The following is a 27,278-nucleotide window of genomic DNA, read 5'->3' on the forward strand; positions in this document are numbered from 1 at the left end:
AATGGTGGCTATAGGTTATCGCGGTATGACCTATTATTAGGGGTGTGTTAGTATGCTAGCGTTCTTTGAATGAGAGTATGATGTCGTGCTAGGTCGCACAGCAAAGTCTTGTGCGTTCTTTAAAAACATGGGCTGATATGAAACTAAATTCAGCAAATGAGCGTGTTAGTACACGAATTGCATTACCCTTATCATTTTAGTATGTGCTCAGGGATCAGGCGAATTCTTTAGCTGAGCGTTATGTTATACCGAACGTTGAGGGACGTTTTCGGTATGGTTTTAAGTGGCCTTTTGAGTAATCGAAGTTTTTAGCTATGAGCAAGAGTATTAGTGTGGTTGCCATTTAAGAAAAAAAAGCGTAGGTGCATTGTGGCACATTCGAAAGACCGGCCTGGCTGCCGAAAACTCATTGCCGGCGCTTGCTGGTTCTAGCGGTTGGTCTTTATGGTTTCAATGGTGTTGGGAGACTGCCGTTACTGTGATCTCTCCCATCGAGCAGCTGATACTACCCGACATCCGAGATCTTACCCTCGGCGGAGGAGCTGTAGCGATCAAGCTATGCCTTGACCCAGCGGGTCAATCGCCACGCCGGATTAGTGCCAAAAGGATAGTCTCGCCACGGCTGGACGGAGGAAGCAACAGGGGCCGACTACACGAGACGGCGCCCACTGATTGACAGCGGCGCCAACTGTGTGCAATGTTGCCAAAGAGGGTTATGGAGCCGCCGCTCTATCTCCCGCCTGGGCCACGCATCGTTAGCGCGTTAACCAGCAGACGACGACGGCGCTGGTCAAAGGGCTCTCCCCAGAGGATTCCACGAACCTGGCACCTCTCGAAAGGGCGCGCTAAGATCTTCCCGCGGGAACGCAGCTCGAGGCCAGCACCAAAGGGGTCGAGGCGCTCGTGCGTCTTCCGCTCTCCCCCTCCCTGTTCTACGGCAGCGCTGCGACTAGTAGCAAGGGTGTGTGTGTATGTGCAAGCCAGTGTTGTGCCTCTATGAACATACATGACGGGCGGTACTTCACTGAGAGGAACTTCCACATCACCATTGGTCCGCATTGTTTTATGTAGTGATCCCCAACCTAGGGACCTAGGGAACGGGGGTCAACAAAAAGGGCGTGCAGCGCCTCGCCCAACTCTCTTCTCTTCTCTTCTGTCTCCATCTTGACAACTCACTGTAAAGATGTAAATAAACCCGTTAAGTTTGCTCAAAGCTCTCCCCTAGTCTTTGGCTCGACGGAGCGACGGCGAGCGGCCTGCTACCCGGAGACTGCGGTCGCCACGACGCGCAACACTACCCTCACAAGACGCTCCGTCAATGGAATCTAATCCGAATTTGACGCTGTGCTTCCTATTTGTCTGCTTTCTAGACGTAGGGCTGCGAACATGTATTTTGTGAACATAATCTAGCACAGAAATTTGTCATCTATAATTCGATCATCTTAATTCATCGTAATTTGATAAAAGATGTGATAGCTCATCCAGTTTAAAGAGTTGCGGGCCTGCAATAGGCACTGCCTAGCACGTATGAAAGTATTTTTTAAAAAAATTCTTCAAAGCTTGCTTTCAGAAAAAGCGTCTGGCATATTTCGACAACCAAGCCCATCCTCTGATGGCAATCAGGGGCACGCTATTAGGGATTATTGACCGCGGAATTTAGAAACGTAACCCGTGCCTAAATACTGAGTTAAAGACAATCAAGCAAGTAGGAGCGCTCGAACGACACCAACGCGCGCGGACGCCGTCCACGTTGCAGCAGCCATGGCTTATGCTACAGCTACCGCACATAGCTCCCACAGTCACGTATACTCTCTCAATTCTGTTATAACGCCGAACGTTATCGCAGATGAAAGCAAAGCACGAAAACAGCAAACAGAAACGAGGGAAAACAACGCACGGCGATGGCCACAACAACGCGCCTTTGGAAGTCTGCTAGATTTTTCTCTGTTGCTGGTGACACTTGTCCTAAATAGCTTAAAAGATCGAGGTGCACGTGCTCGAAGCATCGCGGCATATCAGCACCTCCAACTATACCGTCTTTAAGGGAAAAAAAGCCATTTCGTACAGTGCGCCTCTGTACATAATTTTTTTCTTTTTCTTACTTTTTTTACGCTTACACCTACAGAAGCACGTTGCACATTTGAGTATTAATAGCATTGTTATTACGATGTAGCCTAAAGCACATCTTAAAACAATATCAATCACTTTGAGCAGTGTAGAGACAATGTGCGATCAGCAACTAATCCCGCCCTTGTTAAGTGATCACATTACTCACTGTTTGAGTGATGCAGGCACTTACACAACATCGCGCATAGTGGTGTGAACTCGTTAAGTCACACGTTTAATCGGGCCTCTGCAACAGGCCCGCGAACTCATGCTGTTATAAATTGGCTGGCAGCCTACTTCGGCAGAGCTGCTGCAGGCGCCCAGCTAGCGCTGTATGATTACTACCTACGAAAACAGTACACTCACCGTTAACAGGCCCACGTTGTCCGTGTCCGCCACTCCATGAATATTCCTTAATCCGAGCGTCACTTCGAACACGGTGTCATGCGTGACCACCATTGAAGATGCGCCTGTTCGCTAGAACTCGCACAGCAACGAAGACCCCAGACCAACGCAACGCATTTGAAAGACCAATGAGACAGAGAGAGCGACATTGAGAGAGAGAAGGAGGAGGCACTGGCGGCGGCCGGCGCCGCAGCTGTCGACGCAGGTGCTCGGTGACGCAACTATTCGCTTATCTACGCCGCTGTTGTGGGGGCAACGCTGGCCGGGGTGAGCGGGGAGGGGGGGGAGCTGCAAACCCGCCAAGACGGCGCCGAAAGGCAAACGCTATGGCGCATACGGCGGACGGCGGTTCGACGCGGAAGGGAATGGAATTGCCCTTCAAAAATGACTCCTTAAAAATGGCAACTCTCCTTCCAGCCAGCCGCACAGCGACGCAGGTTATTTACCAGCATCGGGTTCTTTGAGTATTTTGACGGAATGCGATTGCAGTGGGCGAAAAATAGTGAAGCAAAACTTGCGGAAAACAAAGTGCACCAATGGCCAGAAACAATAATTATTTCGTCCTCGGTGGCATTAGCGGGAGAGCATCGCTACACCTTTTTCCAGAGGAATTTCTTTTCACATTGTCTGTATCTGGCAATTCCGCGTATGGTGCAGCAAACACTGAATGCCGTTAAGGTTGGAGTCGATGGAAGGAGGAAGTTCGCTGGAGGATACGAGAACAGAACATGGTTTATGGCATTATTTACACATAAGTACAGAAAAGAAAGGTTAGGGGTTTCACAACCCACGAGCGTGGTGGTTGAACGTTACGTAGTTCTGAGCCACGTCCAGCACTCTGCGGCGTCGTTTCAAGCCCTGTCGGGCTCCTCCTCTCTGAGTGGAACACCAATCACACACACACAACAGGTGAGGGGGACGAGCATGCACGGTCCACGTGAACGTCCAATTTTGAGTTGTGAACACTGCACTGCAAGGTGGCGCCAGCAGGGCTCTTCCTCGTCGTGTGTGTGCCGCTAGTCGAGAGTTCCCACGATCCTGGCCGCATACTTCAAAGGGTCCGCCGCACAGCTCGCCCAATTAGCGGGGCGATCTTCGGTGGCCGCCGCGGTCTTTTCCAGGAAGATGCTTGCTTTGTTGTCCTCCCTCGTCGTGGCGTCGTGGCGACACGACATCTGATCCTCGGGCTAGCAGGGACAATGCCTGGCGGGCACAGGCAGCCGGCCGGTCGTCTACTTGATTGGGGATTAAAAGGAGCCCCACTTTCCTGTCAGCTCTGGCGCCGATCACGCCAGCTTCCCCCGTCGCCCGATGAGTCGCTGAGGGCATCAGTCACCGCTTCATGGCGTCTGCCCAGACGAATTTCCAGGCCAAACTTAACAGCTCCTGCACTGCCCGGAAAATCTCGGCTGGCCAGCGCTCCCAACCCCTGGGCACAAAGAGAATGGTTGGTGACGAGCACGATAGCCTGGCTTTCTCCCTCCAGCTGCGAACACGACACCTACTCCCAAACCAGCTCACAATGATTGACAACAGCAAGGCGAACCACACAACACAATACCATGCTGAAGTCAAGCACATTGAACCCGCTTAAAACCTTCCAGGCTTCTCAAGAAACACAAACAAAAGAGAAACCTGTACGCAAAATTTTGAGACAATTTGGTGCCGCCAAAGTTACAACAATCATGGATGTGGAGATGCTTATCAAAGATGTAACATATTTCCGTGTGAGAAAAGCACACAAAGGCAAATATATTTTGCCCCCAAATAACCACATTACACTATTTGAAAACTCACTTTCTCCTGCCATCTGCCCTACAATGTTGTAACTAATCTGATAACTCAACACTAACTTAATAATACGCAACTACATGGTTTTCACACAAATGCTGCCAGACCCTATACACAAGGTAACTGGGCGCATTCTCTAATCTCTCATAAAACTTAACGTAGTCGTGAGTGCCTACTTGTAGGACACCCTGACGCCAACGAAAACTCACTCACAGCAGATCAAACTGCGTTTTAAAATTCTTAGAAATGTTTGTCTAGCCTCAAAGTTTGGCGAACGCAACGCTCTCACCTCAAGTGATCAAATGAGCCCTATAAGCAATCACTAAAAAAACAAAATGAAGTAAACCTTGCGTACTAACATGCTCACTTGCTGGATGTAGTTTCATGTCAGCCCATGTTTTTAAAGAACGCACATGACTTTGCTGTGCACTCTAGCACGACATTATACTCTCATCCAAAGAGCGTTAGCACACCAATCGCACACCTAACCGTAGGCCATTTCCCAGTAACTCAACTAAAACACTTACAATGCTTTAAAAAATATAGAAGGGAAAAACTGCTGCTACACGAACTAGCCCGAGAGATGACAAAGGAATACCCCTTTAAAACCAAAAATAAGCAAACAAACATGCTTCTAAGAAAATTTCCTTTGTCAGACTCTCCAGCTTATAGTTGTTGTTCTCTCTTCAGTCGTACACGCGGCGGTCGTGGTCTTGGCCAAATTTCAGAACGCATGGCACCACAACGTGCACGTCCTACAAACTGAACAGCGCCGTCACACATCATTCGCGATTTCAGCCTGCCTCTGTCAGGCTCGCGGAGGGGACACGAGCAACGCGTGGGAAAGAGTGACGATGTCCTCTTTGGGCTCACTCCCGTGTGGCGTTCAGCTACTGTGGACTGTGGCTTTTCTTGTAGGACCCCTTCAACACTCCTGTCCCCGCAAAGCCCTAAACCTCTTCCGCGAATTCTGTCGCGAGGATGCGCGCTGTGGCCTACCACTTCACCGCTGGCATTTTGCTGCACGACACAAAGGCCTCCCCGGCGAACTGGCCGATAACCCAAGGCCCGTTTACATTGACCCGACGAGGGCGCCTTGAGTCGAAATAAACAGGTTTTCTGGACTCGCCCTCCCCATGTATAAGCGGACGGGTCGGGGCGGAGAGTCGTCGCGGCGAGTCCCGTCGACCCCGAGACAGGGGGTAGGTTCACCGAACTCGCCACGCTCAGAAAGGGCATGTATAACCGGTCGCGCCGAGTTGACGGCTCGTGACCTCTCCCGCCCATCGCGGTCTCCGCTTCCTCTGTCCCCATCACTGCGACGTTGCTCTTTCTCTGTCGGCCGGTACGCGCGCTCTAGGCACGATGACATCCTCGCGGGCTCCACGCACCATGTGGACAGATGATGAAATAACGACGTTGCTAGCTTTAGTCAACGAGAAAAAACTGAGTGATTTGCTCGATAGCAAGCGGCAAAAAAATAAGGACATATTCATGGACCTGGAAAGATGTTTGAAGGAACAGGGCCTGACGTGGACGTGGGAGCAAATAAGGACCTGTTGGAAGAATTTGAAGAAACGCTTCACGGCTGTAAGTACCTCCCTGTTCGCTTTGATTCGATAAGTTTTCAGGTGCTTTAATTTCTAATGACTTTTTGGCATTCGCAGGAACGCCTGCTCCTATGCAAAAGTGGTGGGGAGCCGTCAAAGTGGAAGTGGTTTGACAAAATGAGCCTTCTGCTTGGCAACCGCCCGATGGTGTAAGCAAGAGATTACGGCGTTGACACCGCCGCCGAAGACGAGGACATCGTTTTCTTATGCGGTAAATGCAGATCACTTTTACGTTTTGCTTGGCACGTCCTACGAGAGCTTGTTGGTTATCGTTCTCACGACCGGCTATTTTGCTCTGCCCGTAGCAGGAAATCGGCTTGTGCGCCAGAAATCTCAAATACGTGCACATGAACGCTTTAATAAAGTTTCTGGTCACCTCACCATCACAATACATTTGCGTAAATTCACAGAATTGTCTACTAATGCGCAGCATTCCAACTCCGCTTGCATTTATTTTGCGGTCTTCACACCCAGGTTCGACTATGAAAAGGCAAATACTTTCGGGTAATTTATTCTTTGTAAGTTTTGTTTTGGGTTTTTTTGCAAGTGGTGTAAATTGACTTTATCACAAAAATTAAGTGCCTTTACCAATACATGTAATTTCCCCCAGAGGCTCGCCTCGACACAAAGCGTCGCTGCGATCACCGCTCACCTCAACTCATCCGTGCGAGTTTACATAAACTCGGGCGCGTCGAGGTAAGCTTAGCCCGCCACTCAACTCAGCCCGTCGCGTCCATGTACACGGGGCTCCACTCTTCCGTCGTTCCCCCGGCTGGTTGCTACCTCCTTCATCCCTTTGCCTTCTCACTCGCGTACGCTTCTTCCTTTTACGGCAGCGTTTGCGACCGACCTTTCCCTCATTGGTTCGAAATTGGTCGCGGGTTGAGTCATCGGCAGTATTACAGTTCAAAGGCAACCCATAAGACTTGCTCTTTCCACGTGATTGCATTCCCGCTTTCTTTTTACGTTTTGTCCGGCGGCTCGGACGCCTGGAAACCGACTTTGAAGTGAGTACTGAACTCATTGGCTCGCTAGCTAGGCTCAAAAGGTTTTGCGCCTTCTTTTACCCACGTAGTACCTTCTGTCTCTCTCGCGGCCTTCCGACGTCTCTTGCGTCTGCGCCGCTTTTTGCGACTCTTCTCTGAGCCTACCGATTTCATCGCAAGCTCGTCAACTCTCACACAGTATTCGTCAGCTGTCAAACTCGCACCGTATAAGTGATTTTCGAAAAAACAACATATTTCGCACTCTAGACTGGCAGACAGCTCAAGACACTTCGCAACAATGCAGCTGTTTCCCTCCGAACCATGTCGCTCGCACTCCTGGGAGCTATCGGCCACTGCACTGTTACCGTACGTCACTCTCTACATTCGCTGCTTCTGAGCTTTCTCCGGTGTTCTTGATCACTTCCACATTGTTTACAAGATCCACCGTCGCGACAAACACAGTTGAAGTCGGTACCAGCTTTTCTACAGCTATCCTAGCTGTTTCCCAACAGTTAACTGGCACAGCACCTCGTCGCACTCGCTCTGGCCTTCGTCGGCCTCTCTACTCAGCGCAGCATCTTTCACAGCGCTCAAACTTGGTTCTTCATCGAACCCGCTGTTGTCTTTCAACGTGCTAGCCTTCTCTAAAGCTCTGGGCTGCACCTCACTCATTTGATTATCGCACTTCTCGTGCGCTACACTTGCGAATGGCAGAATCTTCGGTCGCATTGCCTTGACTTTTTGTTCCGACAGTTCAATATCTAGGCTGAGTGCTCGCTTACGCTCTTCACCTCACTCCCGTTTTTCTATCTCCCTTTTTCGCTCACTATCCACCTTGGTGCTATAAGAGACACGCGGACCTCTCTCAGGCTTGGTTTTACTACCAGCACCACGTCGCGCGTTCTTCACGGGAGCGTTCGTGAGCTTGTACTCTATTCGCTTTCTGTCAACTCTGATGCCGAAGCGCCGCAGTAAAGATGCCTTTGCTACATCGTACCTATTTAACTGTTCCACCGAAAGGTAGTTTAATCTACCCATCAAGTTGACCGGAAAGACACTCAATAAGGTGACAGACCAATTGTTTTCGTCCAGCTCTAGTTCTCTTCAAACGTTCTCGTAAGAGGTTAGATAACTCTCTAAATCCTCGCCCGCTTCGAATGCATGAATCCTCGAATTTACTTGAGCCGATCTAAGGTACTGTATTGATATTTTTCTCTCTTCCTGTTTTAATTTCAGGCTTTCCTCCCACTGGTCTCTTTCTTTCTGTCGTTCCAATCTTTCTTTTTCTTCTCTTTCCTCCCTATCCCTTCTTTTCTTTTCTTCTCTTTCTTTTCTCTCCCTTCTTTCCTTTTCTTCCCTTTCTTCTCTATCCCTGCTTTCCTTTTCTTTTCTTTCCCGTTCCTTTCGTTTCCGTTCCTCTCATTCACGTTCCTCTCGCTCCCGTTCCTCTATTTCCTGTTTTTCAAAAATCTCTACTGCGTTTTGAATCTCGTCCTCACTGGCTTTTTGCGAGATCAGCCTCCAAATCGCTGTCCTGCCCATTCTTTCCTCTACTTCAATGCCTGGATGCTTACTCACAGCCAAAAGTTCATCTCTTAGCATTGCCTTCCACGCTATGATTGCCGTTGTACTTTGGTCCTGCATTTCACACATAATTAGGTGATCCCTACAACTCACAAAAGGTGATCTCCCTAATCCACACACAATCCAGTTTCTAATAAACTCACACAATTGAAGCCTAGAAAGTCAAAGCAGAGACCAAGCACTCACCACAGCATAGCACCATGTCGCGAAGTTCATCTCACCGCTGCCAACCACTTGTTAAAGTTGGAGTCGAAGGAAGGAGGAAGTTCGCTGGAGGATACGAGAACAGAACATGGTTTATGGCATTATCTACACATATTTACAGTAAAGAAAGGTTAAGGGTTTCACAACCCACGAGCGTGGTGGTTGAACGTTACGTAGTTCAGAGCAACGTCCAGCACTCTGCGGCGTCGTTTTAAGCCCTGTCGGGCTCCTCCTCTCTGAGTGTAACACAAATCACACACACACAACAGGTGAGGGGGACAAGCATGCACGGTCCACGTGAACGTCCAATTTCGAGTTGTGAACACTGCACTGTAAGGTGGCGCCAGCAGGGCTCTTCCTCGTCGTGTGTGTGCGGCTAGTCGAGAGTTCCCACGATCCTGGCAGCATACTTCAAAGGGTCCGCCGCACAGCTCGACCAATTAGCGAGGCAATCTTCGGTGGCCGCCGCGGTCTTTTTTTTTCAGTGTTTATTCAATCAACGTAATACAAAAACATGGTTACAAAAGTATTTGGACCATTAGCCTGTGTGGCTAGTCAGTCATTCCAGGAAGACGCTTTCTTTGTTGTCCTCCCTCGTCGTGGCGACACGACGTCTCATCCTCCGGTTAGCAGGGACAATGCCTGGCGGGCACAGGCAGCCGGCCGGTCGTCTACTTGATTGGGAATTAAAAGGAGCGCCACTCTCCTGTCAGCTCTGGCGCTGGTCACGCCAGCTTCCCCCGTCGCCCGATGAGTCGCTGAGAGCATCAGTCACCGCTTCATGGCGTCTGCCCAGACGAATTTCCAGGCCAAACTTAACAATGCGTAGTCGAAGCTGGAACAAATTAATCCACAGTCGCGAATGTTTAGAAGGCTTGACACGTACCACGAAACGTGCCGAGGTTGTTATAACAAACTTTTTGCTGACCACATGATTAGCACGTAATTTCATATGGTTGCCCAATGAGCTAGCTAAGCACCTGTAGCAAAGGCAGGGCACCTTCTTGTTAAACGTTGTTAATATAAACGATGATTGTGCATAAGTGCAGTGACAGCTTTCCGTGTGAATTGGTCATAACCCACGTTTTCGAACGTAGAAGCGCCTCAGCGGACCTAATCAGCTACCACAGCAAGTTCGTAAGCAATGATGAGGTACGAAAATGTGCAGCTGTTTTCCATGTACTGAATAGTCCGTGTACAGTGCGTTGACCACCTCCATTTCTTAAGCCACCTCCCGTATAGACTCCCAGTCTGAAGAGGTGTGGGACCTTAAACACTAAGAAGCAGTGCCCCCCCCCCCGCACACACACACACACACGAAATTCGAGGGCACACGGGCTGATACACACGCATACTTATTCACAGGCGCACACACATACACGTATACACACATACGGCAACACACACACGCGACCGTAAACGCACGCATGCACGGGCGTACACATGTGCACAGGCACGCTTAACACAAGCACGGACTCGCACATACACGCGCACGCACACATGCACGGGTGTACACACAGTCGCGCTTACACGCGAACACATGCGCAGGCTCACGCACACACACCCATACTCGGGTGAACATTATGTTCCTGTATATAATCCATAGCAAACATGTAGCTTATAGCCAACGCTAAGGTGAGCTTTCGAAACGTGGATTGCAGTTAATTGCCATTATAGATGAAACGTGATTTGCTTCTGCTGGCATTCTGCTGTATTCGGAGAGCACCTTCACACATTCTAAGTCTAGGCCGTCATTTAACGCAAGGTCCACATATTCGTGCGGTAGCTACGCTGCTCGGCCGTCATTCCGAAGGTCGCGGGTTCGATGCCGGCCGTGGCAGTCGAATTAATATGGAGGCGAAAGGTAGAAAGAAGCCTGTGCACTGTGCGATATCAGCGCCCATTAGCGAGGTGACCTCCAAAGAGTTACAGAATATAAGTATCTTGGCATTCATTTCACAAGTAACCTATCCTGGTGGAAACACATCGAATATGTATGCACAAAGTCATTTAAGAAACTGGGTTACCTTCGGCGCACACTCAGCCAAGCACCGAAAGACACCAAACTCCTGATGTATAAAACACTAATCCGACCGACACTCGACTACGCGTGCTCCGTGTGGAACCCTTACCGAAAAGGCGAAATTAACAAAATTGAAGCCGTTCAAAAGAAAGCCATCCGATTCATCTGTCGCAGGTATGACTGCGCTTTTTCACCAACCACAGCCCTCGTATCTCTAGAGCTAACCACCTTAGCTGCCCGTCGTGAAATTGAATCACTAACCTTTTTTCACCGCATCATTCACTGTTCATATCGCCTGTCATCGAACAAATATGTCACATATGCAAGCCCCACTCAGACCAGAAGCAATCACACCCTTAACGTTTCCCCGTATCATCCCCGCACAGACACGTTCAAATATAGCTTTTTTCCGCGAACAATTGAGCGTTGGAGTTTGTTGCCTGGCCACGTGCGCTCTCTGGACTTGCTTACATTTCTTTCTAAAATACAACTATTGTGAACTACGTACATATACCGCTTTGTTTCCTTTCCCCCTTTGTACGAGTGCACTTTTGTACTTATATGTGTATAATAGGTCGATCTTATGTAACCCTTTACCATGCCGCTAAAACTGTACACCTCCTTCTATGTTGACTTTCGAACACCTGGTTTCGTCGTTACTGTGTTTTCTTTCTTTTTTTGTTTTTCTTTCATTATTGAACTTGTTCGATGCACGGTTTTGTGCGATGTACCCACTCCTGCTATAGCCCCAAGAGGGGCTGCAGTATGTTAAATAAAGAACACCAAATGGTCAAAATCTCTAGAGCTTTCCACTACGACGACCCTCATAATCATATCGAGGTTTTTGAGACGTAAAATCCCAAATATTATAATTATGTGTTCTTCTTATGCTGCATGTTCCATCTGATGAATCGTCACCTACACTCTTCTGAAGCACAAAAGCACCCTTACAGCCTATTTTAGGGTGCTATCGAGGCAAGCACCCAAACAAATGGGTGCTTTTTTTTCAATCGACCATTTATGGACGTTGAAGGGTGTTGCAAAAGGTGCTTTCTGGTAAAGGCACCCTTTTTACACCCTTTTGGGTGTGAAAATTTTTACTGTGCGTTTACTATTTTCCCAAAAATTTCATTTCTGTATGGAGCCGTGGTTGGTTTCCACATCACTGCAAGTAAAAAAAAAGTTATGTACTATATTCCGACAACGCCGAGGGCATGGGTAGACCACGGTATATGAGAATCACTACGAAATCAGCGCGTGCTGAAACTTACCTGCACAAGACAGAACATAGGCGTGAAAACTATGGTCGTGCCGGTTTCACCATGTCCAGAAAGGTCGGACGTTTGCGGTTCTCCTTTAATAGAGGTGAACATCAATGAAGTGGCTTCGTGCTGCACGTCGGTAGCAACCCATAGGCAGCCCCTTCGCTGTGCATAGTTGGTAGCACTGTTGTTCTTGCCACATCATTAGATGATAATGGCTCCGGATGATGGTTCGTTGGCATCCACTGATTGGCATCGGTGGCGGAAAAATTACTGGTCCGGATTTCGTCAGCTATTGGAAATATGTCGAATCCGAGATAATAATCATCTCTGGCATTTAACGTCCCAAAACCGCGCGATGTCACATGGTGAACGGCTCCGCAAATTTCGACCTCCTGAATTTAAATCTAAGCACAAGGGCCTCAAACATTTTCGCCTCCATCAAAAAATTCAGCCGCCACAGCTGGGTTTTGATCCCACAACCTTCGGGTTAGCAGTCTAGTGCCATAACCACCAGACCGCAGCGGCAGGGTGGGCGAACACTATAGGATACCCTGTACAAGGCAAACATAGATTTGAGTGCCTTGGTCATGCCGGGTACACGATCGAAATTTGGGCTTGTTGGTGCATTGTGACGACTGAAAATAGCGCTAAAAAACGAGGACACAAGAAGAGGACACACAGCACAGGCGCTAACTTCCAACATAATGTTTATTACCACCGCACGCTCGCCTATATCACAAAAAAATATCACATGACATGAAAGATGCAACAAAAATTAATTTCTTAGAAAATACAATTCTTTATCACTAAGCGTAAGAGAGGGAGTGCTGACGCACTTAGACCCCAGTGAAGCGATAGCCTCAGCCTCAATAATCTCTCTAGTAAGCTTATCAAACATTCTCTTGATAACTGTGCATGCATTGAATATCGGCGCGCAGCCGCAGGATTTACAATGTATGGCCAACCAACTCCCCTGGCCGTTTTTCACATTATTACAATGTTCTCTTAATCGATCATTTAAGCAACGGCCCGTCTGTCCAATATACTCTTTACCACAAGAAAGCGGGATACGATAAACAACGCATATGATGCAGGGGACATAAACAGTTCGATGCTTCTTACTACACCCTTTGGGTTTTTCGTCACGGTTATGAAGGCCACAAAGGCTGACCAACTTCTTGGGAGCCGAAAAGACAACCCTAACTTCAGAGCGCTTAGCTAATTTCTTTAGGTTGTGCGATATCTTGTGAAAGTACGGTATGACGACTAGGTGCTTCGGTTTCTCGGCATCACGACTCGCTGTACATCCTGGGTTGCGAAGCGTACGAAGCAAGCCTTCTGCAACTGAAGTTTGGACGTGCATAGGATAACCTGCTTTCAACAAACGGTCTGACTGATTATGAAAACTATTGGCGATTTCGTACTCACAAGATTTGCTTAAAGCATGACGAAAACAATGACTGATGATGCCTCTTTTCACTAGTTTAGAGTGAGCTGATTGGTAAGGAAGGACCGGTTTGTTCGTACGTGGTTGGTATGCCCAACATATGCGGTTAGGATGAAAGGTGAAGAGGACATCGAGGAATTTTATGGCATTGCTCTCAGGCAGTTCGTGTGTGAGAGTCAAGGGTTTAAAACACTCCGAAAAATGTGAAATTATTTTTGCCAAACCTGCCTCGTCCGCTACCGTGTCATTAGTTAATAAAATAAGATATTCATTAACATACCGGAACACTTTTTTTATCTTCAAATTATGAAGATGTAGGTAAATCGATCTGTCAATTCTACTTGAAAATATGTCGCTTAAAATGGGCGCAATGCAAGACCCGATACAGATTCCGTCATTTTGAATAAAAGGCTTGTCATCCCATGAAATGTAGGTCGTCTTGAGATAAAATGATAAAAGTTCTAAAAACCGACTTACAGGAACACCACACTCGGTTTGAAATCTAACAGAGCCAAACAAATCTATGCACTCTTCAACCGCAGGAAGCAACTGATCATGGGGAATAGAATAATACAAATCAGTCACGTCGACTGAAAAACCATAAACATGCTCATCAAGACAAGTTTTCACATAATCTATGACTTGATCTGAATTTTTTACAATGAAAGGATCATCAACGTCAAGCCGGTTCAACTGTTCTTGCAAAAAAGTAGCAATCGATTTCTGCCAAGTATCACATTCTGAAACAATTACCCTAAAAGGCATATTGCTCTTGTGAGTCTTTGCATTAAAAAACACTTTTAAAAAGTCATGCTTACTATTTGTGATGCCACCGACACCTCGAGGGAGGTCAAGGTCTTTGCATAGCTTTTTGGTTCCGATTTAACTTTTTTAATGCGGACGTCCTCGCGAGAGGAGAAAACAGAGCTTACAGCAGTGTGAGCCTTAGAACCAAACAGTCCCAGAGTCAGGATGGCGAAGCCTCCTTCCTTATCAGCGGGAAGGACGGTAAGAGAGTGCTCCTTGAGAAAAGCCTCAACTCTCCTGAGAGGAATTTTGGATCCAGCTGGTCTGTAGCGCGAAACGGTGTCGACGCCTTCTGAGACGGAGTGTGGTTGCTCTTGTTTGGGCACATGGCGCGAAACTTGTCGCACCATGGCTAGAAGTTCCGGTGGAGACGTCTTAGGTTCCACCGCAAACTTGGGCCCGAGGCTTAAAGTCCGGAGGATGTCGGGAGGCACGGTGATCTGTTCAGGCACGTGAACTGTCGGCTTTAGGTCGGTTACTTTTTTGGCGATGCCTGTGCGTAGCACCGGCAATTGTCGAGCCCAGAGGAATTCGGTGCTTTGGTCGGCGAGGCGCTGAAATTGTCGAAGCTGCTGCATGGCCACAGTATCTTCGAGACGATCAAAAAGAAGGGCGGACAGGTATTGTTTATGTAGACGTGCTTGTCTATACCATTCTGCCTTCAAGATTTTGCACACCCTAAGCCCATGACCAACTGAGGGGGCAACGTTGCCGAAAAGGTGCTTGACTTCCTGAGGCATTATCCTGTGGCGAATGCAAAAAGCAAGGGATCGAGCTTGACAGGATGCAAGAGCGATGTAGGCGACTGTGGCACATGGGTTTGAAGATGAACATAAAGAAGGGCCCGTTGTACGAGAAATAAAGTTCAACACGGTCGAAATTTGGGCTTGTTGGTGCATTGTGACGACTGAAAATAGCGCTAAAAAACGAGGACACAAGAAGAGGACACACAGCACAGGCGCTAACTTCCAACATAATGTTTATTACCACCGGTCTTGCATTGCGCCCATTTTAAGCGACATATTTTTAAGTAGAACTGACAGATCGATTTACCTACATCTTGATAATTTGAAGATAAAAAAAGTGTTCCGGTATGTCGATGACTATCTTATTTTATTAACTAATGACACGGTAGCGGACGAGGCAGGTTTGGCAAAAATAATTTCACATTTTTCGGAGTGTTTTAAACCCTTGACTCTCCCACACGAACTGCCTGAGAGCAATGCCAGAAAATTCCTCGATGTCCTCTTCACCTTTCATCCTAACCGCATATGTTGGGCATACCAACCACGTACGAACAAACCGGTCCTTCCTTATCAATCAGCTCACTCTAAACTAGTGAAAAGAGGCATCATCAGTCATTGTTTTCGTCATGCTTTAAGCAAATCTTGTGAGCACGAAATCGCCAATAGTTTTCATAATCAGTCAGACCGTTTGTTGAAAGCAGGTTATCCTATGCACGTCCAAACTTCAGTTGCAGAAGGCTTGCTTCGTACGCTTCGCAACCCAGGATGTACAGCGAGTCGTGATGCCGAGAAGCCGAAGCACCTAGTCGTCATACCGTACTTTCACAAGATATCGCACAACCTAAAGAAATTAGCTAAGCGCTCTGAAGTTAGAGTTGTCTTTTCGGCTCCCAAGAAGTTGGTCAGCCTTTGTGGCCTTCATAACCGTGACGAAAAACCCAAAGGGTGTAGTAAGAAGCATCGAACTGTTTATGTCCCCTGCATCATATGCGTTGTTTATCGTATCCCGCTTTCTTGTGGTAAAGAGTACATTGGACAGACGGGCCGTTGCCTTAATGATCGATTAAGAGAACATTGTAATAATGTGAAAAACGGCCAGGGGAGTTGGTTGGCCATACATTGTATATCCTGCGGCTGCGCGCCGATATTCAATGCATGCACAGTTATCAATAGAATGTTTGATAAGCTTACTAGAGAGATTATTGAGGCTGAGGCTATCGCTTCACTGGGGTCTAAGTGCGTCAGCACTCCCTCTCTTACGCTTAGTGATAAAGAATTGTATTTTCTAAGAAATTAATTTTTTGTTGCATCTTTCATGTCATGTGATATTTTTTGTGATATAGGCGAGCGTGCGGTGGTAATAAACATTATGTTGGAAGTTAGCGCCTGTGCTGTGTGTCCTCTTCTTGTGTCCTCGTTTTTTAGCGCTATTTTCAGTCGTCACATGCCGGGTACGCTGTGCCCACAATGTTTAAGCGATGTGTAAAGCTTCCTTTGCGTGGTCCGATGTCGCAAATACCATTTGTTACCAATTAATTTAGCTCCTTAATCATTAGAGAGCACAAAATTATGTTGACGACCTTGCTTTATATGTCAGGAGCTTTAGCGTAGGCTGGGGTAAAATGAGACACGGAGCAAAACGCCACAGTTTAACTTTTCTTACCTCTGTTGCTTTGTTGTGTTTATGTGTGAAAGTTCCTCGTTGCTTGGAGCGTTCCCATGAGAAAAATTAAACAGCTGGTGTCACAGTGTTCGCGATGAGTCAAAGAGGGGTAAAATTCTGCTCAGCCAAATTTTTATATCCATGCACCAAGCTACACCGACGTCAGCACAATATCTCACGTATTGTTTTTGTTACTTAATAAGACTAGCTATTTATTACCAAAAGTTTGGTTTATTTGGTGCACGGTGCCAAAGCGGCCATTTTTTTAATTCGGGCTCGTGGGAAGGAGAACAGGAAAACACGAGAAAAGGGGCATCGACATGCTTAGAGAGTGTGCTATGAAGTGAAACATTTACTCTGACAAATTATATATATATATATAATTATATATGTATATATATATATATATATATATATATAGAGAGAGAGAGAGAGAGAGGCAGGTATGGTGGTTGAGTGGCCGTAGCGTTGCATATGGTCCAGTAAATCCTCCGTGAGCGGTCACAAGGTTGTGACCGCTCACGGAGGATCTACTGGACTATATATATATATATATATATATATATATATATATATATATATATATATATATATATATATATATATATATATATATATATATTCAGCTAGAAAGCACCAAGCAATCAAAAATTAAAAACGAGTGCTACGCGTCTCAAGCTAGCGCAGTATTGTTCTTAGCTGTATGTAGCACTAGCACAGCAGAATATTTTTTTTTTGGTCGGCCAAGCATGGTAATTAAGAAAGATTGCTTAATCAACTTTTTAAATACTGACTGTAGAGAAAAATTTCAATACAAGACTTGTAGCTCATCAGAAATAACAAAATTTTCATGTTACCGTAAGATAACAGCGCTGGTTTATTTTATTTCAGGGTCCCTTTACAGTGCGCGAAATTAATAAAATACCAAGTTATTTCCGCTGAATGCGGGGCGCTTTGGGTGCCCTCAAATGAAGGTTGCACGAATTAGGGAAAGCTTCTCACGCACGAAGGCCACTTGAACAGGCTATCGGTGACTACGATGGACATTAAGCGATGGTTGGATGGTACCATTAGAAAAAAGGGGGTAGGGGGAGACTAAAGAAAGAAACAGAGACAATAAACTTTCACTAAAAAGCGGTTGTTATGTGCATTGCGATACGAGACCGGAGGCAGCATTCGGTGCAGCACAGACTTTTTTTTTTCATTTTGGGCCAACAATAGACATGATTGTAGGGGAGAAAATAACATTTTGATAAATGAAGGATATAAAAACTTGAACGGTAGTTAATACAGGTTTTTTTGTCAAATCTGCATCGATTGCGTGTGATTGCTCTACTGAATACTTGCAAGGAATACGGCACGATTGGTTGCGGTTCAAAAGTTTATTGCTCGTACTTCGTCTCCATTTAGAAATTTATGTTTTGTACCCATCTGTTAGAGCGCAGTGCGCACAAATAAACAGAACAAATGAAAAGTGTAGTGTGCTCTTATAGGGAACTCTTAAATAGTAGGAAAGCTAGGTGTTGGAAAAAGATCAGCGTAATTGCAAACTCCAAAGCGCTTTTATGAGACGTCATGGGCAGTTGAATAGCGTGCTCAAACAGCCCTCCCTCAGCCCCTATACACTATCTACATCGAGTCAGCAGATTTTTGTCGCGTTTCGTAGCATTCGTGAGTAATAGAGCGGCACATATATGCTATTTTAGACTTCAGTCTTGCGGGCGTTGTTGTCGCTTTGGTGTAGACGTGGTCTTTTATCTATCCCCATAGAAAGAAATCTAGCGGAGTCACATCTGGCGATCTTGCGGGCCACTCTGCAGGTCCAAGTTGGCCGATTCATTGCTCGGGAAATTCTCAATCGAGCCACGTTCGAGTCCGCGTGCAGCTGCGTGAAGTAGCTTTGATTGCTAGAACGAGATATTCGAAAGCTGTGATAGAGGGAGGTTGAAGGGGAAGTCACTCAGTGCACTGAGTGACTTCACCTGCAACCTCTCTCTACGGAATACTAAATGGCCCATGGGTCATTTAGCATTTTGCTAATGTAGCGTTCTGCGGTGAGTGTTCCATCTTTTTTTGAAAAAGACCGGACCAATCGTTTTGCTGTCTCTAAATGCCACACCAAACACTGAAAGACCACTTCACCTGGTGTTGTGAATGCCACAGCTAGTGAGGATTTGCAGCGCTCCAGCAATGACCATTGTGAACATTGACTTGGGTATCATCGGACCAGAATATGTTCTTCGGGAAGCCAGGATTACTTTCTTTCTTCCTGTATGAGTATCCAGTTGCAGAAGTCAATACGGCTTTGCCAATCTCTGTCTTCCAGCTGTTGATGCAGGGGAACATGGTACGGGCTAAGTCCTCCCCTCTTGAGTACGCGCCAAACACTGCTGTTGGAAACGCCGTGGTCTCAGCACTCACGTCGTGCGCGCTTGCGTGGGGATAGGCTGCCATGTAGGCAAGAATGTCTGTTTTAATAGACTTAGTCACACCTTTTGTGCGCTGACGCTGCTTTTTGAAAGTGCCTGTCTCCTTGAGCATTTATAAATTGTGCACGAATATTTAACTACATACCCGAATTCCCGGGTGCCATCTGCGAAATAATCTTGGCGCCTCTCTTTTGTTCCCGTTCGCTCAGCCGAGGGTGAGAACCATATTCGCACGTTCTTCATTAGCGAAACGCATCGTTCCAGACTAAGACTTTCCCTTGTCAAAGTGTGTCCAAAAAAATTGCGCACCACATATTCCCATCGTGCTTTTGATATCCTTCCTTTGTCAAAATGTCACCCTCTCCCCCACCATCCTGTTTATCGTTGGCCCAAAAAGAAAAAACAATAGGGGGCCCATAAGCTTAGCCTTTAGGAGTTCAATGCGATAGTGAAATCCGGCCCCTAGTGCGCCCCTCAACCGCTAGGTGCATACTTATTATTATGTTTTGTTACACACACACGCATACACACGCACGCTCAGAGTAGAGTGTACCAGCGCGTGCGTGCAAATGGTACATGCAGTGCTCTGATCTAAAGCAAGAGTCGCATGGCCTCCAAAATACACGCCACACACTTGCCATCTCGGATGCCTTAACGAATCTCACAATGCCTCACAGATGGCAGAACATTATCTAGCGTTTGCTGTTTGCTTGATCAACGCTTCTAGAAAGGCATGACATAGTCTCCGCTAGATAAATATAGTTGTCCATTTTTGGAGCGATTTGAAAGTTCCTGTGTGTATTCAGCTGCGATGGCTGCACTATTCCTGCCTTTTTTGACGTAGTTTTATGGCCTCCGAAATGCACCTATGAATCGCCGGATGGGCTCGTTTCCGTCGTGATACCTGTCGAACAAAATTCGTTAAGGAGACTCTTTCACTACATGGCATTTATGTAGTGTTTTTTTCCGAAGCAGCTGCAAGTAACATCGTGGCTTTGTGGTAAGACACCTGCTTACCATGCGAATGGCCCACGTTCGATCCTCAATGGGATGGAAAATTTGATTCTTCGTTTTATATGCTTCTTTCTCGATTTTCCGCTCAAAACAAGTGGTGCCGACGCCGACGGTGGAATTTCTGCGACACGAACTCTCTACCGCTATCGCGTAAAAAAAAAAAACGTCTGCGTTGCACCGAATGCTGGCTCCTGTCGCGTATAGCAATGCACGTGGAAGCCGCTTTTTCATCGAAGCGGGTCAAAAAATATTCTGACGTGCTACATACAGCTAAGAAAAATATTGCGCTAGCTGGAGACGCATAGCCCTCATTTTTTATTACTTGGTGCTTTTCTGCTGAAACATCCTGTAAATATATATTTCTTTACAAGGGTTACGAAATACAGAAACTACTATGAGATTCATGGGTGGAAAACAGCTTGAAAAAGCTCTGACTGCTGTTGAGGACAGGATTCACTCTATTTGCGCTATATCAATTGATATGATTGATATGTGGAGTTTAACGTCCAAAAACCACCATATGTTTATGAGAGACGCCGCAGTAGAGGGCTCCGTACTTTCCGACCACCTGGTGTTCTTTAACTTGAATCCAAATCAGAACACACGGGCCTACAGCATTTTCGCCTCCATTGTAAATGCAGCCGCCGCCGCCGGGATTTTATCCCGCGACCTGCGGGTCAGCAGACAAGCACCTTAGCCACTAGACCACCACGGTGGGGCATTCGGGCTACATTGAGGCTTTTCCGCGTTCTCAAGTATGCTCTTAAGATGCGCCGCCTAAAAAAAGTGAAAGAATCTTCAAGTCGACCCGTTGACAAACACGTCTTATAATCAAGATTTAATTGCAATTTTTTTTCATTCCAAAATTTTCAAACTAACTAGTGATGAAAAATCTGAAATTCATCGCCTCATAAAGCCCTGCTGGCGAAGGTAAAGGCCACAAAATGCCCGTGCAGTTCTAAATTCAAACGGCAAAAAGACGCGAATAAGATGCGTCACAACATAGCTGGCCTCCAATTCCTAAATGAGCCCTGCCATGGTGGTCTAGTGGTTAAGGTACTCGGCTGCTGACCCGCATGTCGCGGGATCGAATCCCGGCTGCGGCGGCTGCATTTCTGATGGAGGCGGAAATGCTGTGGGCTCGTGGCCCCGGTTTGGGCACGCGTTAAAGAACCCCATGTGGTCGAAATTTCCGGAGCCCTCCACTACGACGTCTCTCACAATCATGTGGCGGTTTTGGGATGTTAAACTATACATATCTATCTATCCAATTCTGAATAATAAAATGAAGTGTAAGAGTTCAACAAAAGACGCCATAAGTACACAGGACTGGAGGTGCTTGATCTACATGGAGTTTTGTAGCTACACAACGCCGGGTTCTTTCTCAATTTATTGCATGTAATGCCAGGAATAGGGTCATGAAGACTGCATGGGGGCCCACACAGTGACTTTCAGGTGCTTCTACCGCAAAATCTTAATGAATGAAATTTTTTCACGCTGTCTCATTAGGTCGCATGCTCTGTCTCGTTTTTTTTCCCCACAAGTGGGGAGAAAATAAGACACCTACTGCATTTTCTTTCTTTTTTAAACACCTTTTGAACCGTGGCAACAATCTCATATTTATGCAACACATATTTTGCACCCAAAGGAAAGTTTCTGCATTGATATTCATCGGTAAAGGAAAAAATCAAAATGATATTCACAGTTCTCATATTTTTGTCGCACCCTACCTTAATTGTTGCGCCGTTAGATAATGAGAAGCACTGCACTCTGATGCTTGCGTCATTTTGTGAATCGGTCTGCGTTCTTTTACAAGGTAGACAGTTTACGTACGCAAACTTGCCCTGAATTTAAAGCTCTTTGTTGTGAGCAATTAGGTGCGCCACCACAGCCAAAGTTATTATTTCGTGTAAACTAGGGTTAAACAAACCAGGAGATGGAAGGAGAGAGATAGAAGGAGAGTGAAGTTTAATAAGAATGAATTAGTCTTCCACCCCTAAACAAGACTTCTATAACCATGCTACCCTGTTTCATGTCGCTTAGTCCGAGGTGGTCGCGGAAAGTTCATGCTGCGAAACTCGCGAACAGCTAACGTTGCAAAAAAGCACAGACAACACTCTGTCAGCTCCAAAAGATCAGAAACAAAATTATGGTGCATTGTATACGTAATGTGGTCCAGTACAAAGGCGTGAGTGCCAGAGACCGCAGATACCGCATTCCCTTTTGCCTGGTTAGCCAGATGATTTCGTTTTACTCTTGCAACAATGCCCTAACATTCGCGTTCAGTGGAGTTCCCAGATAACTGCCTTGCCTTCTGACTGAAGCTCACAGTTGAAGGTCGCCGACAACGGGAGCTAAAAGCGGTTGGTGCTCAAAATGGTTTCTGTAGATTCTCCTCAAAAGCGCAAAATTTCTTTTAATTATCTTTCAGCGGTTATAATCCACTTTGCTCTTTTATTTCATTCATACTTTTTTTTTCTTCTTGCATTCGAACGAGATGAACTTCACGATCTGTAACACGTTTACATATGCAATTTGAGACGTGTGCAAAAGCCAAGCGCTTAAAGCAGGGAAGGCAAAAAAATTGTTTCGCAGGCACGCTCTTTGCTGAAGGTGAGGGAACAACTTTTGAAGTAAATTATTGAAGCCTTTTTTGCAAACATTCTTAAGAATAAAATTCTTGGCTAGAGGATTTGATTATACAGTAACGTTTGATGCCATCCAAGCATGTCTCGTAAACATTCTTAAGAGAGAAATTCTTGGCTCGAGGCTTTAAGTATACAGTAACGTTTAATGCTATAAAGGCCCGTCTTTTTTTCATAAAGTAACATAGGCATTAATATTTTCGGGGTAACATGCGTTGGTTGAGGTGTCCGACACGGCTAGCTTTGTGGAGATGAATCTTTAGATGACGTAGACGCTCACTATGGATGCCTTAAGGGAACTGTTTAGCCCTATAAGCGCCATGTACTTTATCCAATGTTTATGTACCTTTTCTCTCATAATCGTAGGAGCTACAGTAATTATTTCACTATCATTGTAATCAGAAACCTTTCCTCAGTTTGCTGAAGCACATTTATTCCTGAATATTATAAACCTCTTTTTCTGATTTTTTACTTCACGTACCTACTTATGACTCAGTAATATAGGTATGGAATGTCGTCTTGAACAAAGCGAAATTGATATGTGGGGTTTAACGTCCCAAAGCCACCATATGTTTATGAGAGACGCCGTAGTAGAGGGCTCCTTACATTCCAACCATCTCGTGTTCTTTAATGTGCACCAAAATCTGAGTACACGGGCCTACAACATTTCCGCCTGCAACGGAAATGCAGCTGCCGCAGCTCGGATTGGATTCCGCAAGAACAAAGGGAAATTTTCCCACAATAGTAATTCTGCTCTAGTATAGTCCGTAGTACATTGTCTAAATATTGGCCGAAATCTATGCTCCTACATAGTTGGGTTGCTGAGAAAAGGAACAAAAGCACTATAAAAACATCTTTCGAGGAAATCGTGTTGAAAGTGAAAAATTTTTCTATATTGCAAAAGTACAGCGGAAGAATGACAAATTGATGATCCCTTTCAGTAGGCCCCAGACAGATATACTCGTCTGAACTATCACTTTTGTCTTTTGTGATGTGTCGTCTTGCCTGGTAGGTCTCATTTATCGCCATTCGTGCACCCCCAATAGCGAGGTAATGTCGACGCAGGACTAGGACGCATACGCCGTGCACTGTGCAGCGTCCTATTTAAATTCATCAGGTTTTCAGCACATTGAATCAGGTTCTATTGCTATAGTAGAAAGTGAGCACAGAATCAAGAGTGCATATTTTCAATGTTTGGTGTCCCAAGAAAACGGTTTTTGGAGGGCACTTTCACAGTATCTTGTGGAACAATTTTTGGGGGTTTCGAGTTTTCTGATGGAGGCTATTAGCAAGTAATTTAGGATTAGCTAGCTGCTGAAAAATTCTTTTAACAGCATTAAAAACAGAGGACAGAGATGATCCTTATGAACGTGCTTGTTCAGTTGGGCTTTCTTGATTTTACGCAAAGTTTTGGCGTCTTTTGACCAAATGTCACTGGAATAACTGGTATACTTTGATGCCATCTGAAAATATGTGCCGCTCACCTAGAAGACGAAGAAAATGGACTAGGTGGTGCCTGCTCTCGCCCTTTATTGAATCCCCCAGCGTGGGTGCATGCCAAAGTTTCCAGGCCCTTCCTTCTTTCCATCTTGGTTGTTTTTGGCCGCACTACTGTGGACTGTAAATATTGTAAATACGCCCGTTTTTTGTCATCCCCCCCCCATAACATCATTGGTGGAAGGTGCTGGGTACTCACTTCATGCAAGACGAACTTTGCTGCGGGTGTCTTCTCGGACAGACCATCATGTCGACAAACAAGACCGTCAATGCAGCCTCCGCTATGCCGAATTCACCGAGCCACGTTGTTCTGATCCATCCCCGAAACCATGGCCTCTTCTGCGGGACTTATAACGTGCACGTAAAGAAGTGGCTGGCCGAATACGAGCGCGCCAGCAAGACCAATAAATGGGATCCGACTTTGATGCTCGCAAATGTGAGCTACTACTTCAGGGGTACGGCCAGTGTGTGGTTCGACACAAACGAGGAGGAGCTGACGAGTAAACAAACAATGAAAGACCTTTTCGGAAAGCTCATTGCACGCTGACGAGCGGCTCAGAAAGAACTCTCGTGCCGGGCCCAAACCTCAACGGAGCCGTACATGGTGTACATTCAAGATGTCTTAGCCTTGTGCGGGCAAGTTGACATCCAAATGCCCGAAGCCGACAATGTCAGCTACATTCTCAAAGGCATCGCTGACGACGCCTTCCACTTGCTGGCGTATAAGGACTGCTCCACCATTTACAACATTATCAGGGAGTGCGAACGGTTTGAAGAAGCAAAAAGCCAACGAGTCACGTCACAATTTTCTCGGCTCCCTAACTCTGCCGTCACGTCGTCGTGCGAAGACGACCAGATTCAGCTGCCACCCAGTATCGTAAACTTCCTGTCTCTTGTGCGCCAAGAGATCGAGGCAGCAACTTTATTTGCTCCCCAGGCTTGTTCTGACGAGGAAGTGCGCCCGACAGTGTCGCTAATTAAGGCCGTCGTGCGCGAAGAACTACAAAATGCAGGCATTCAGCCAGTATGTGCCTTTAGTTGTCCTGCGGTAAGCCCTGCTTTATACTACCGGTAACAACAGTCGTATTCCAGGTACCATGAAGCGAACCAGTGGCGCACGCATTATGACTGGTCGATATGTTTCAAATGAAATGGCATCGGCCACATTTACCTCTATTGTCACTATCGTCGGCCATATTCCACTCGTTCATCATACCAACCGGACGACACCAGATCTTCCCCTTCGCACAGCCACGAGGACCCACCAAACCCTAATGCCCGAACATCGACCTCACGTTACGCTCGCTCGCCATCACCCAGACCCAGTGACAATCTCGGTCACCTATGCCCCGTCACTCCCCTTCGCCTTTCCCACGCTGTCCATCCTCAGAAAACTGACCAGTGCAGCTCCCAGCGGTTATGCTGCATTGACCTATCAACCCAGAAATCCTCTGTTAACTCTGGCAACTCGGCAAAACATTTTGGACGTTGAAATAGATGGCGTGCCTGTTTCAGCGCTCATAGACACAGGTAGTCTTTATCAGTCATTAGCGCTCACTGTTCTCTTTGCCTTCGTAAAGTCGTTACACCCGCTTGATCACCTGTTGTTCACGTAGCCGATGGACGCACACTTGTCGTCCTTGGAATGTTTTCTGTGCGTGTGAGCTTCGATGACCACAAGACCTCAGTTCTCTTTGCTGCGCTGAACGAGTGCCCTCATGACCTAATCCTTGGCCATGACTTCCTGAGCATGCATTTTGCATTGATTGACTGTTCTGCTGGTTTGTTACAGCTAGAGCTTCCTGCTACACCGGACCTCACTATCGCGTCACTACCACGTTTATGTGTCGTCCAGTTTGTTCGATTGCGTTCAGGTACAGCGACTTACGTCTAATTTAACGTAGACCCACCGGTATGTGAAGCCGACTACTTGATTACCCCCTCCTTGGACGTTGTTCTAACGCGAAGAGTAGCTCTGCCTCAATCTCTTGTGACTGTTTCAGCGAACAACGCTCACATACCTGTCCTGAACGTTGAACGCTGCGACCAACTGCTTCCTGAAGGTATCACGCTAGGCACGATATCACCTTTGGACGCGAACGACCCTGTTGCCCTGCCCTTGATGTCCTACAACCACCTTCAGGCAGCCTTTCTGCTAGCCCGACACCTGATGACGCGTTCTACAACATTATTACCCCCGACGTGGACCCTTCTAAAAGCCTGAACCTACGCCTTTTCTGGGCATCATACCACGACGTTTTTGATTTCACTTCACCAAAACTTGGACAAACATCTCTGGTTACCCATCGAATTAACACCAAGGACGCAAGACCTATTAATCGACGCCCTTACCATGTCTCGGCGACCGAGCGCCGTGTCATTAAATAGAAAGTTGACAAGATACTTGCTAAGGACATCATCGTGCCATCTTCGAGCCCTTGGGCGCCATTCGTGGTACTTGTAAAAAAGAAAGATAACACATGGCAGTTCTGCGTCGACTACCGACACCTCAACAAACTTACCAAGAAAGACGTTTACGCTTTGCCGCGAATAGACGACGCCCTTGATTCTAAAGTCATGCCCTTTCGTTTGTGCAATGCACCAGCAACGTTCGAGCGCATGATGGACTTGCTACTGAGAGGTTACAAGTGGTTCATATGCCTATGCTATCTGGGCAATGTCGTCGTTTTCTCCCCGACGTTTACCAGCTACCTGCAACGCTTGTCGGCTATTTTGTTGGTCTTTCGCACAGCCGATCTTCAACTCAACTCTTCAAAATGCCACTTTGGCCGCCGAGAGATCACCGTGCTTAGCAATGTTGTTGACGCTGCTGGTATACGACATGATCCAGCAAAAATACGCGCTCTCACCAACTTCCCTATTCCACGTTCTGTGCTCGTATTTTGGCCGCTTTGCTAAAGATTTCGCAGTCATTGTGCAGCCTCTAACATATCTTTTGAAAAAAGACGTCCCTTTCTCTTGGAAACCTGACCAAGAGTTGGCTTTCTCTTATCTCGTCGAACGACTCACGTCACCCCCTGTGTTGGCCCATTTCG

Source organism: Rhipicephalus microplus, chromosome X (assembly GCF_043290135.1).
Source record: "Rhipicephalus microplus isolate Deutch F79 chromosome X, USDA_Rmic, whole genome shotgun sequence".
Taxonomy (NCBI): domain Eukaryota; kingdom Metazoa; phylum Arthropoda; class Arachnida; order Ixodida; family Ixodidae; genus Rhipicephalus; species Rhipicephalus microplus.